The sequence below is a fragment of the Notamacropus eugenii genome, chromosome 4 (assembly GCF_028372415.1).
Source record: "Notamacropus eugenii isolate mMacEug1 chromosome 4, mMacEug1.pri_v2, whole genome shotgun sequence".
NCBI classification, from domain to species: Eukaryota; Metazoa; Chordata; class Mammalia; order Diprotodontia; family Macropodidae; genus Notamacropus; species Notamacropus eugenii.
This window is the reverse complement of record NC_092875.1, coordinates 466,388,481-466,401,539: the sequence shown is the minus strand read 5'-3', so window position 1 is coordinate 466,401,539 and position 13,059 is coordinate 466,388,481. Positions and strand designations below refer to the sequence as shown.

At 41.6% G+C, this 13,059-nt stretch overlaps 1 protein-coding gene across 3 annotated transcripts in view; it reads right to left on the bottom strand.

The window, feature by feature from the left end:
- ARHGEF28 (Rho guanine nucleotide exchange factor 28) overlaps positions 1 to 10,476 on the bottom strand; it is a 361,347-nt gene extending 350,871 nt beyond the window's left edge. Inside the window, exons 1-2 of one of the 3 annotated variants that reach the window (XM_072606341.1) lie at positions 10,385 to 10,476; positions 9,075 to 9,161 (exon numbers count right to left, since the gene is read on the bottom strand). The gene's annotated coding sequence lies outside the window, so the exon portion shown is untranslated. Of the gene's footprint in view, positions 1 to 9,074; positions 9,162 to 9,258; positions 9,523 to 10,115; positions 10,285 to 10,384 lie in introns of those variants that run through there. The other 2 variants (XM_072606340.1, XM_072606343.1) reach the window with 2 other exon arrangements.
- Positions 10,477 to 13,059: the final 2,583 nt, after the last annotated feature.

Below are 13,059 nucleotides of genomic sequence, written 5' to 3'. Positions count from 1 at the left end.
AAAAAAAAAGTGTTAAGTGAAAAATTAAACATGCCCAGTTCCTGTGAAATTCCATAGAAACCAAAGGATGAATAATCAAATGATGTACCAACGGCGTTTCCCTGACCTTACAGCATTTTGTCTGTACTACAATAGCACGGTTAGAATCAAGTGATTTTTGTTGGAGCAACCTCATATGAAATATGTCTCTACTACAGTCTATCTTCCCCATCCTGCTTTTAGTTCAAAGCAGCATGTCTTTAACTTAATCATCTCTGCCTTCTCCATAATTAGCATAGTAGGTGCTTTGCATATAGTAGGTGGTCAATATATGTCTGAATAAACATATTTATACATTTATAATAGGTGTATATATATATATATGTATATATATATATATGTGTGTCACAAACCCTAATTAGTCCTGAAGAACACCATAGGCTTCACTGAGAAATTCACTGAAAAATGAATGGCAGGAATCCTTCAAAATCACGGATCATAACCCCAGAGCCTGACAGAGAACTGCAGAGTTGTCTCTCCTTCCCCTCTGAGATAAAACCAGGTTAAGATTTCCATTGACTAGTGAAGCAGAAAATGAAAGCTATAACCAACCACTGCCAGAATTATCTAGAAAATTGCTTCAATTTCCCATTGGCAGTGAAGACAACCATAGTATAGTTCAGTTGACTTCACTTCTGTCTTAACAAAATCAGGACATGCGGCTATTATGAATCAGCTGGCAAGTGGAATAAAAATCTTTCTATTTGAAAATATCCAGGTTCCTGGAGGCCATGATAATATTACAGATTTTTTTTTAACCTGATTTTGCAAGGTGAGCTGTAATTTTTTTATACTAAATACAGGAAAGAAATAAAACATTTTCAATCAAGAATAAACAGAGTAAATGTGATTTACTTAAGTAAAACAGTTTACCTTTGTTTGAGGCAAAGATTCGCACAGGTCACCTCCAATTACATGTGTGAGCTGAAACTAAATATACTGTCCCCAACATTGTCCCTTCTGTTTCTGAAACTCAGTTTTGTAGAGTGTTGCAAAAGTTAATAGAATGTTATCACTAAGTACACATATATTAATTTACACAGAAAGCACCTTGGGCCAAAACCAAACAAAACGGAGACATAATTAGAGGTTAAAAAACACTTGTTGAATTTAATGTACCAACAACAGCAGCAGTCCACTGATCCTAAATATACAAATAGGAAGGAAAGATTTGGATTTACTGAAGCCAAATGCAGCCTAGAATACTCCAGCACTAAGCCATAGGGACTTTAAGCAAAGTTACTGTAAGTTATCCAAACAGGATAATTCCCTGAAGGCCTCCACCATGAATACAATCTAATAGCATTATATACCATAATCCTCCCCACCACATACACATATTCTACCTTTTGATCAAAAACTACCAAATCAGATGTAATAAAAATTCCTAAATTGAGTTTTGAACAACCTCAGAATTGAAATCCTTACTTTAGCTTGACATTAATCAAAGATGCTACATTCCAGAGAATGTTCTTATCTTGGTACATAAGTAGTTGGATGCACTAGTTTTCCTCTGCTAAAATGAAATTAATATTAATTTTCCATAATCTTGAAATGCAATTAAAATTATTAATGGATTATGACCAGCTTCTTCTATTTTAATGCCCATGAAATATGTAGAGAACAATAAAATTAACTGCCTAGACATGATAATCTCCAGGTACCTGGAATCCAATGCAATCAAATCCACCAAGTACTTGTGTATCTTTATTCAAGGGCCTGAGGCTAAGAACACAAAATATGAGATAGTCTCTGACCTGAAGGAGTCAATATTCTACTGGTAAAGTAACTGATAAAATCACCTTCTTATAATGATGAAACACTTAATGACCATCAATTATGCCAACTTCCTAAACAGTTTGTATATTATCAACCAATTATTTACTGTGTGTCAACTGTGGAGGGCACATCATAGGTCAAGTTCTCATAGGATATACAAGAGAAATATAAATTGAAAAACCAATACTCTCTACCAGTAAATTTCTGAAGGTCATACAAAGAAACTTAGAACTTCAAAGGACAAGTTTTTTTTTTTATTATTTCATGTAAAAATAGACAAAAGCTATTGTCTGTCCCCAACTACATCTTGTACTCCTTTGCTGGCAAAGACACTTTAAGGAGTTAATGCCCCCAAAGGCTGATCGGCTGGCGAGTAGAATGCAAGGCTTTTATTCAACAGATGAAAGGCCAAAAAAACATTCAGTAAACTCAAAAGGTAGAAAACTTCCTGATAAGCTGAAATCCAGGTTACGTCTAGAAACGTTTCAAAAGCACAATTTTTCCTTGAGTGTTTAAAGCGACATTTTCCCTGAAAAGGGTGAAGAATATGAGACTTAAGTACTTTAGGTCTGATCATTCATATTCATTTAACATTTTCAGCATCATCCTGAATACACTGAGTTCATCTCTTTTTATTTCCCTTTTTCCTTTAATTTCCAGAGCAGAAGGACCAAAAAATTCCTCCCAAATGCTGTTCTAAGAAACAAACTGATATCTGTAGGACCTTCTTTTAAACTAGCAAGTTGAGTTCCCAAAAGGGTGACTGCTACCTTGAGTTCTAGGAGTAGCCTTGGACATGGATAGTCTGACACTGCAGAACTATACTACCCCTTAGCAATCAGTCAGTAGACTCAATTAATTTTTAGAAATAGCGTAAAGAGAATGGTAGTTGCAAAGAGTCAGAAAAATAACCCTGAGGTCCATTATCCTATAAAAACACAGAATCTGGGGGTAGGGAGGAAGAGTGGGCATGAACTTAAAAGTATAATGGTAATGAGGTATATGTGTCAAAAATACTGTCTTCTTCACACTCCCCATGAAGTTCACTGTGGGTTGGAATATTTGCATTGGGGATATTTCCTATATCCTACACCACACACTGATTCTCATAATCACTACTTCCTTCGTTACTACTATTTCAAAAGTAGTAAATTAATTAGTAAGAATACATTTTCTATCTTCTCCCCATACATGATAAATGGCTGGAGAAAAGGTAACTTACTTGGACTAGGAGGATAATAGCTTTAAATGATACTTAAATTAGATGAGTATTCTTTTAAACTTACTGGTAATATCTTATTGTTTCAAATAATAAAGGATTAAAAATACACTTCCATAAAACTGAAAAATCCAAATCCTGAGGAAGTCCATATAATCCCCCCCAAAAAACTAAATTTACATTTTAACTCAGAATTCCATGAACTTTCCCAGATCTGGTTTCCTGACCTTTCTGTTATGCTATGGTAAAGACCCTAAAAGGCATTCTCTCAAAGAATAGTATAGAATTAAATGTCACAATATCTCTAAGGAGTTCTATGGATTTTCCTTTTCACATCTAGTGGGATGCTAACTATGTGCCCTTCTAGACCCAGAAGAGAGAAAAGTATTCTTCTCACCCAGCCCCCACTGCCAGTTTTCTCTGGAGCAGCACACTTCCTCCTGGATATCCTCTACTGTTTCTTGCAACCATGCTCTGAGATAGAGAAAAGGAGGGTTTTTTTAATTTTGAAAAAAATTTCTATGACAAAGGGACCACCAAGTCAACTACCCAAAATTTATTGAACACCTACTATGAGCTGGAATTGTAGAAAACACAGAGTTTATTTACAATCTAGCAGAGAAGACTTACAAAGCAAGAAAAAGGGACCAGATGAATTTATTTGAATTATGTAAGTAAATTTGAATTATAAGTGATCTACTAATTCAAAAGAGAGAAATTCTCTTACAGTACATATATAATGCCTATGTCAGGAAAAACTATCATGGAAGAGGTGTGATTTGAGTTGGGTCTTCAAAACAGGATTTGGATGGGGGAGGGAGGGTAGAATCCTAGACAGGGAAAACAGTGAACATGAAGTCATAGAAGCAGGAAGGCACAAAGCATATTTAGCAAACAGTGAACAGACCAGTTTGGTTAGAACAAAGGGCGTGTGTAGAAAATTGGGTAATGAACACTACCCTTGTGGCAGAAGTAGGACTATAAGGTGGGAATAACTGGAGCTGTCCATTTACGGTATATTTTAGAAAGAGAAGTGCCAAATGGTTGGAGGATAAGGGGTAGACTTGAACATTCATTTGGGAAGCCCAGTTTTTTAAAAAGTGCAAGAATTGTTTTAGAAGTTCAAAGAAAATCAACAAAAACCCTACAACAACTGAGGATACCACCTTCTAACATGCTAAGGCTTGGAGTGGGAAGGGGTGATCCATGAGGAAGAACTGGGGAACACCTGAGATGACAGACCCTCACGATCCTGGTAAAAAAACAGACGCTATGTACAAATACAATCTAAAATCAAAAGGCAGAAAACTGCCCCCAAGGGACTTCGACTGGATCACCCATCCCAAACCATCTAACCAAAGGAAAGATTCCTCTTCTTTCCTGTTTACTCTCAATTCCTTCTGAAGCTTCCTTACCTACACATAAAATGTTCTTGCTGCAGCACTTAACTTTGGGTCCATGAATTTGATTTTATTATATATTTTTATAATTATATTTCAATGTAATTCATTTCCTTCATAAGCCTATATATTTTATTTTGTGCATTTAATATTATTCTGAGAAGGGTTCTGTAGGAACTTCCAGAGGAGTCTATCATACACACACACATACAGACACACATACACACACACACACACACACACACGATAAAGAACCCTTCTCTAAATTTTTAAAAAAAAAACTAGTTTTGATTTTTCTGTTTTCTAAATGTCTCTAAGCCTGGGAATCTCTCAATTACCTGGCAGAATAGGTAACCATGCAGTGAACATATGTGGGAACCAAACACTCTCATTTCTATGAAATCTCTTGGGATCAAATCCATAGAAGTCATTCACCAACATTATTTTGAGCTCATGGCTGGTACTCAAGGAAAAACAAGACAATAGTATTAATTTGTTTGAATATTCAAACACCTGTTACTGATTTTATACTGGCTATAGCCTTTATATCATAGCAATATTAACCAATTCAGCTTGCTGGCAGTATGAAGGCAGAGACTAAAGACTGAAATTGGAGGAGATAGAACCTGACTAGAAGAGCTGATGACAAATGTTACCCTCTCCCTATTTCTGAAACACAGCATTTTTGCTTCCTTCTGAAATCAAGAAAATGTGCAGCTCTGAAATGAAGGGGGATACACAAATGATTTGCTTCTCTAAAAAAACACATTTCCAAAAAATAGAATTTGTCTTAGAAACCAGGCAAAGCACTGTTTTCATATAGTATCTATAGATTTATTCTTAGAAGGCTGGCTCAGAACAACTTACTAGAGCAAAGGGAAGGATCATTGACCATCTGTACTCATGCCAGTCTGCATCAAAGACCGTAATAATTCACATTTCTATAGTGTTTCAAAGTTTACAAAATACTTTTCTCAAGACAACCTGATGGGGTAAGTAGTCCAAGTACAATTATCTCCACTTTACATTCAGGGAAATTGAGAGTTTAAGAACCTTGCCCATAGTCACAGAGCTAGTATGTCTTAGAGCCATCTATTAATCCAAGGGTCAAACTCTTCTCCAAAAGTGTCACAGTAATAATAACATTCACTGAGGCATTCTATCTAGTACATAACCATCAAGAACTAAAACTTATGGTTTATTCTAAGATCTTATACTAAAAAGGGAACTCTAGAAAAGCATAGGATATAGTTCAATGATTGATCTGCACTGGTAGAGGGAGTGTACTGAAAGGGGTTCCCTAAACAGATCTGAAGCCACTCATACAGGTGAAAGAGAGGAAAGGCATCTTGGCATTATGGATAGACCCAGACTTGATTTCAGGAAGATCCAGTTGTCAGGCTCTGCTTCTGACACATAGGGGTTGAGTGACCCTTGCAAATCACTTAATCTCTCAGCGCTTTTATGTAGCTCTCTAAGTATATCAAGTGCTGGACAGCAATTGTAGAGGGGATTTTCTCACTGAAAGTTGTCCACATCAATTAGATCACAAGTCCAGACTGAAAATGAGGGTGGGATAGAGAATATGGTGGTAACAGTACGGAAAGAGTTCTGACACCAATGGACCTTGTTTCAAATCTTGTCTCTTATACCTACTACTCATGTGACCCTAGGAATGTAATTTAACTTCACTGGGCTTCAGATGTCTCACAGGTAAAAATGATGGAGTTGAACTAATGACCAATAAGGTCCCTTTCAGTTCTAGAACTATGATCCTATGAATATGAATGGTATTCCTGTAAAAGTAAATATTTATAAAAATATTATTTGTTTATGAAAAAATAACCAAAATCCAAGCAGCCACCCAGCTTTAGCAAGTTTTCTAGACACAAAATATTAACTCTAATTCATTCATTTCAAAGAATCTTTAAATGTCCCCTTTACAATAATGATATTAAATATCATCCTGGCTGTCAAGAAGCAAAAAACAAGAAAACAAAAAAATAAAAGAATTGTCATAGTCCAACTAGTATAAGTGCTTGCACATGCATACACACCACACACACTTTTTATTGTAGCAGCCAAATTCCTAAATGGTTTCACTGGCTTCCTTCAGGTCTCACCTAAAATCCTCACCTTCTGCAAGAAGCCTTTCCCAGCTTCCCGTATTGTTTGTGCCTTCCCTCTATGACTGTCTCCAATACACAAATGCCATGTAAATGTGTGTGTGTTGTTTGTGTATAGTTGTTTGCACGTTGCTTCCCCAATTAGACTGTGAAGTTCTTGAGAACACAGACTGTTATTACCTTTCTTTATAATCCACTTGGCACCATGCCTAGGTGCATAGTAAGTGTTCAATAGATGATTTCTGATGTGATGTATTGAGAAGTATGACATGTAGATATTGTAAATCACACTAAAAAGTGTAATGGATTCTGGAAAATCCAGAAGTAAAGAGATGCTTCTTAAATCAATTAGGGCACTGGAATGAAAGCAAAGAAAGGACAGGATTCTGTTCGCAAAGAAGCATGGTTGAGATCCTGGGGTAAACAATATTTACAGCACCATAACCATCCTGATTTGGATGCTTAAGTATACGCTGTGTCTACTGCTAGATGATAACACATGAGCCAAAGACTCTGAAGATTCAGCAAGAGGACAGAAGACAGCTGATTACTATAAAAGAACATATTCTCTAAAACAAGATCCAGACAACCCAACTTATATGAGAAAAACATCTTAAAAACACAGCTCTGTCTAAGTAAAGAATCTGCAATGGGGTCATCGAAAGAAGTGCAATCTTTACAGTACAAGTCTAATATGGCAAAATTCCCCAAGCTCGGTGCTTTTCAAATGCAACACTGTTTCCAACTTAGTATTCTCAATGGGAACTGCCTAGCTGGACTCACCTCTTTCATAACAAATTTGGCTTGAAGTCACATATACACACCACACATACACACGTAAACACACAAGTTTTCTGAAGCTTTTTCTGCTATGCTGAAAGCAACATAAATACAATTGTAATTAGATAGTTCTTACATAAACCAGGAGATCTGTCATATCTGATCAGTGAAATAAAGCATCACAATTAAAATGACCATAAGCCTGGAAGTTTTTGAGAACCAGAGTTTAGTGTGCTGTCATAGCTAACAGTGCCGTGGTAATGGAAGCTCTTTCAAAATTCCTGGCATAAATCTATTTCCAGGGTTTCATTACTTGAACATAAACCTTTGGCATGGATTAAAATTGAAGCATGAGTACTAAGAGTAGCATTGTCATTCTCTCCTTTAAAAGCAAAACAATTGCCTGGTTTACAGGGGTGTAAAGAGGGATGGGTGTAGAGTCCAAAGGAAGACCTGGGTTGCAATCCCACCTCTTAATAGTTATGGGGAGTAACCGTTGGGCAAGGCACTTAAACTCTGGGATAGGTTTTCTTTTTCCTTTTCCAGTTTCTTCATCTATAAAATAAGGAAGTTCACCTAAATGACCTTTGAGGTCCCTTCCAGGTCTACATCTATGGTCCGATTATCAAGGTTCATGAATTCTGAATGACATATTTGTACACAGGACTTTTCAAAAACCCACATGCATCTAACCCTCTTCATCTGAGTAGATTCCATTCCTCCACTCTTTTCTTATCTGGTCATAGATGATAGATTCTTTCAAGAGCACATGAAAGTTCTGCTCAGTTCTGGCCACACAAACTTGTCTCTTACAAGGTGGCTCAGTAGATAAGCCCTAGGCCTCGAGTCAGGAAGACCTGAGTCCAAATCTGCTCTCAGATGCTTATTGTGTGACTCTGGATATGTCATTTAACCCTGTTTGCCTCCATTTCCACATCTGGAAAATAAGCTGGAGAAGGAAATTGGCAAACTTCTCCAGTATCTTTGCCAAGAAAATCTCAAATTGGGGTCACAAAGAATTGCACTCCTCTGAAACTCAAGAACAACACTATACAAGCTCAGGGTAAGGATACAATTGAAAAACATGTTTTGGGGTCCCATCCCAGGAAAGATTATGTAACAGGTGTTTCCTTTGACTTATATTCTGAATCTCGGTGCTTTAAACAGTTCAGATAATGATAGAGAAAAAGGACATGATGATGGGTACCTGAACCTCTTAACATAAAACCAAAAATGTTGTGAAACTTAGCAAGCTTTTTAATTGTATTCTTACCCTGAGCTTGTGCCCTTACTCTGGTGGATAAGGAAAGTGAGGCATAGTGCTATTAAGTGAGTTTCCAAAATAAGTGAGCTCATGGCAGAACCAGGAACAGAGCCGGTTTAAAGTTTTCCTGGACAGAAGTCACTAAATAAATGAACCCCATAATAACCACTTATGAATCCTACTGTTAACATTAAGTGAAATGTTGAATTGTTTTAAACAATCCATTGCTTTTACAGGTGTTAAGATTTTCTCTCCTCCTCGAGTCTGGGAATTAATTTTACCAGACATCAGGTAGAATGTAAACCTGTGTTCATAACATGTATGCACACGTAACGGCAAAACCCAAGCTTGTCTTTCAGCTGGCATCATTTTTCCTGGAACTGTCCCTAGTGGCTCAAGTCACTGAATCTAGCAAGAATTCGCCTTTCACTTTCTTTGTGTTTGCTGTAATACTACATTTCACTTACCAAATGCACTCCAAGTGGCTCCTCCGAAATGAATGCCCGGTAAGGGAGGACCGTCTTAGTTCTAAAGCTGGCATACAACCTGGGAACCTAGGAGAACGAGATAAAAGGGCATAAGCACTCACGGGCCTGCTCAGACCCCCACCTTGCTTCATCTCCCCTCGCCCAGAAATCCATTCTGTTTCACCTATTTAAGATTTCCCCCCAGTTGTTGAAGATCTTTGAAGACCCACTCCAGGGCAGGGCCAAAGCATAGTGTGAGGGAGAAGAGCGGAGACGCTGAGGCTGCGACTCTTTCGCCCGCCCCACCCCACTTGGAGCCGGTGGCTGGGTGGACTAGGGAACCAGACGGATTCTCGGCACGGAAATGCATTGGGTCGCAAAGCCTAGAGACCGGTGTCCAGGGCGGCCCAGAACCACCATTAGACCTACTGACACGCACATGACAGCTCTAATGTGAGCGCAGGAACCCCGGCTCCCAGGAGTTAGAGGGGAAGGGGCTCCGGGGAGGAAGAGGGCCCCCCAAAGCTTCCTCCTTTCCCCAAGGACGAGGGGGGCTAGGAGGCTGCCTACTAGGCGTGTGCCTTCCCCAGCCCGCCAAAGGGGCTTGGTGGGGCAGTTGCCCACCCCAGCCGCCCCCTCCCATGCCCTCCCATCCCCCATCCAGGACGAGCTGCCAGGCGGGAGGAGGCAGCAGTGGCCGGCTCCCAGCCCAGCCCAGCCCACCCCTGCGCTCGCTCCCGCTCCGCAGCTGCTGCAGCCCGGTACACTTGTTGTTCTGCCGGGGAATCGGATCCGGGGTAGGGGCTGGAGGAAAAGTCAGAAAGGAGGGAGGGCGAGCCAGTCTCCCCGAGCCTTGAACTTGCTTCTGACCCACCTTCCTTCTCCCACTCCATCACCCCCCACCCCGAGGAAACGACCGAGCCAATGGCCCCGCGACTGGAAACACAGGTGAAGAAACTTTTTCTAGCCCAGGAAACAGCAGCTCTCACAGCCTAGCGAAGGACCAAAGCGGAGATGCTGCCCGAAAAGCCAGCGCTGTACCTGCGGAACGTCGGGGCCCGCTCGCTCCGTCCCTTTGTCCCTCCCCAAGGCCGCCGGGGCCGGAGGCTGGGGCGAGCACGGGCTCTCCCGGTGCGGACAGTGCCCGGCGGCGGCTGGGCATCAGAGGGAGAAGCCCAGAGCCCCGAGCCGCGCCGCCAGCTGCCGCGCCACCAGCTGCGCACGAAACTGGTGCCGCCCCCAGCCCCGCTCCCCCCGTACCCCCGCTGCCCCGCTCCCCCGGGCCCGGGATCCCCGGGAGACTCTCCCACCTCCAGGACCGCGGCTGGCCACCCGCGGCATCACATGGCCCGGCCCGGCCCGCCCTCGCTGGCTCGCTCCCCGCCGGCACCGGCTCCAAAATGAAACCTGAACCTGCCCCCGACGGAGGGAGCTGCCGAGCCACTGTTCCCGCGGCGATTGCTGGGGGAGGAGGGCGGACGCCTGCGGCCAAGCTCCCAGGCCCGCTGCTGCCGCTGGGGGCAGGGACAGGGGCAGGGAGGGGTGGTCCGGGGACCGAGCACCGGGGACCCGGCCTCCCTCACCCCCCGCAGGCAGCCAGACCCGAAAGACTTTGTCCTTCGTGGTGAAAGTTATTTCAGGTCTTGGGAAGTTTGGCTGGGGGTGGGGGGCTGGCACGATGCCGGGAGCCCTTCTGGCATCGCGTGGCACAAAGCCAAAGCACCTTCGCCCTTTAGACCCACACCTTTCACATCACTCCCCCTCCAAAATTAGCTGGACATGACCTTAGACGTCATCTAATCCAGTTTTATAGATGAGGAAACAGATGCAGAAAGGTTGGTCATTTGTCCAAGGTCACACAGGTAGCAGTGACAGCTGGGACTGCCATCCACCTTGTCTGACTCCTACTCAGCGTTCTTTCCGCTGTAAATCCTAGTCGAATATTTGCCAGTTTAGACGTAATCTTACACAAACAAAAAGTTAAGTCTGGCTCCATTTAAACCAAATTCTACACCGTTTAAACGAGGTGTTAAAATTTTAATCCGCAGATTACCCTTGTAGGCCACGTGGATAATATATTCCCTCCTGATCTAGGTTTTCTCCTCTATGTAACCTGTGAGTCTCTTTCTTTCCCTTCTGCACAGAAGTGCCTATAGGATGACAGTGATCCATAAGTAACTCCGATGAAAACTTTAAAACCTTGTTCTAGCTAACAGGTAGTGAATGACTCGAGAGCTAATCCCAGGCTCAAAGTGTCACCCACGTGCCAAACTGCAGGACTCTCTCTTTAGATCGGATCTTTTCCCTGACAAAAGAACACAGACGATAATTCCAAATTCCGGCAAAGGGCCCTGCCATCCTTTAGCGTGTAGTTTACCTCGGTTCTCTTTTGTTTTATTATCAGAGACCTGACCTCTAAGTGGTGCGTGTTCCCAGAACTAGGCCATGGGTGTGGCCACCACCAGAGCTGTGGTCAGGTAGACAGAGAGGGTCACAGTTAAGGCTACTCCTATTACAACCTGATTCATCATTTTATTAACCTCCATTAACTTTTTTAGCAGTCCATCCCATAGATATGGGGGTGGGGGAAAAAGTGGAGTCAGAAACTGCCCACCACCAGGTGCTGTAAAGAGACAGGAAATGAAAGGGGGGAAGGAAAAAAACTATAACAACTCAATTGTCTATACCCCATTAAGATTTGTAAAAGCACTACAGTCACAGCCCTATGAGGTAGAGAAGGCAAGTGTTAATGCTTCCATTTTACAGATGAGCCATTTGAGGCTCAGACATGTGACTTTGAAGCATCAGAGCCATGATTCAAACTCAGGTGTCCAGATCCAAAGCCCTTTTCAGGTCTTCTTACTCAGCACTGCCTCTTCTTTGTGACCAGTACCCAGAACTAACCCTAAGATAAAAGCAGTTTGGATGAAGCCCAGGACATAGGCCTCCTTATCACTTTGAACTCTTATGCTCCAGTCCTGCTCCACTCTAGGGGACTAAAGCGGTACTTCAGAGAGAATAAGGCTCTATTTCAGTGTGGAGCCCCAGGCAGCCTCTTTAACATAAGCTTCCACGGGCTACAATAAAGCTGTTCATCTTAAGGACTTGGAAAAATAAAAATTGAGTTATAATTCCCCAGAGACAATTGGGGTCAGTCAGACTATAGAAATAAAAAGCCAGGGGTGTTAAAGGTCTTCATCTTTATTCACCAATTCCAGATAACAAATGTTTGCTGAGTTGAAACTTATCAAAGCACAAAGCCACCCTTTTTTGGGTTTTTCTTCTCTCTCTGTGTCTGTGAGGTTGGTAAATAAAGAACAGGAAAAGAATGAAAGAGGGTTCAGAGGGAAAGTCCTACAATCAATGACTCACTGAGGGACATTGTCTTGCACATAATAACGTTCAATATGCGCATGTTGAACTGAATTGAATTCTGAGAGGAGGGAGGAGGGCAAAATCACCCCAAAATGAGAAACTGCAACACCCCAGAAAGTTAGTGATTTACCTTCTCCTGACCTTCACCTTACTCTTAACTTGCGTTGAACTTGATTGTTAATTGGATAAGAACTTGGGTTAGATTGTTCCCCATCCCCAGATCCAAAGTGTACTTTGGGGGCCCTTCAAAGAAACCAAACCAAGAGCTAGAAGCTTGAAGAAGGATAATATCTGGTACTATAATGGCCCTCCATTGGCTTCAAAACTTCAGATTAAGGTTATTCCTAATAACAGCGAGTTTACCTGAGGCCTAACTGGCAGTTTTGTTTCCTATTTGTACCAGGATGCTTCATTCACAGCAGAGGAACACCTGAAAGTTAATCAGCAGAAAGTCAAGTTGGTAATTCAGTTGAGGGAAATTTCTTCTTCCTAATAAACAAACCTTAGCATCACTTTGGAAAACATTGTATATCTAATCTACAGCTGCCCAGATTTTATCCGTGATCCTTCAAAGCCTAGCTTCCCTCCCCAACTCATTTGTAAACCTCCA